Raw genomic sequence first — 912 nt, forward strand, 5'->3', positions numbered from 1 at the left:
AGGGTTCTCAGGATCATAAGCTTCTTCAGAAGCTACCTCTTAAGTACTGTTGGATGCATTTTGCCATCCATTCAGACTTTGAGAGATCATGTTGACTTGCTGAGTCAACACTTTATTCTGAGCCAATATGGCATTCAGAGCATCAATTTCAAGAACTCCCTTCCTTTGAGGCGTCCCATTATTCATGGAATTCCTCTCAGAAGTGTACATGAATTGGTTATTTGCAACCATGTCAATTAGTTCTTGAGCTTCTGTAGGCGTTTTCTTTAGGTGAATGGATCCACCTGCAGAATGGTCCAATGATATTTTTGAAAATTCAGATAGACCATAATAGAATATATCTAATATGGTCCATTCTGAAAACATGTCAGATGGACACCTTTTGGTCAACTGCTTGTATCTTTCCCAAGCTTCATAGAGGGATTCACCATCTTTTTGTTTGAAGGTCTGAACATCCACTCTAAGCTTGCTCAGCTTTTGAGGAGGAAATAATTTATCGAAGAAAGCCGTGACCAGCTTATCCCATGAGTCCAGGCTATCCTTAGTTTGTGAATCCCACCATATTCTAGCTCTGTCTCTTACGGCAAAAGGGAAAAGCATGAGTCTGTAGACTTCAGGATCTACTCCATTCGTCTTTACAGTCTCACAAATCTGCAAGAACTCAGTTAAAAATTGATAAGGATCTTCAGATGGAAGTCCATAGAACTTGCAGTTTTGTTGCATTAAGGCAACTAATTGAGGCTTAAGCTCAAAATTATTGGCTCCAATGGCAGGAATGGAGATGCTTCTTCCATCAAATTTGGACGTGAGCTTGGTGAAGTCACCAAACATCCTTCTTGCATTATCATTATTGGGTTCGGCTGCCATCTCCTTCTCTTGCTCGAAATTTTCTGAAAGGTTACTTCTGGATTG

The 912-nt window shown here is 40.2% G+C and overlaps 1 non-coding gene across 1 annotated transcript; it reads left to right on the forward strand.

Moving 5' to 3' along the window:
• Positions 1–364: 364 nt before the first annotated feature.
• On the forward strand, positions 365–468 carry LOC127746288 (small nucleolar RNA R71). Its single transcript, XR_008007908.1, has one exon. It is a non-coding gene; the product is annotated as a small nucleolar RNA R71 (small nucleolar RNA).
• The last annotated feature ends 444 nt before the right edge of the window (positions 469–912 follow it).

Source organism: Arachis duranensis, chromosome 3 (assembly GCF_000817695.3).
Source record: "Arachis duranensis cultivar V14167 chromosome 3, aradu.V14167.gnm2.J7QH, whole genome shotgun sequence".
Classification (NCBI taxonomy): domain Eukaryota; kingdom Viridiplantae; phylum Streptophyta; class Magnoliopsida; order Fabales; family Fabaceae; genus Arachis; species Arachis duranensis.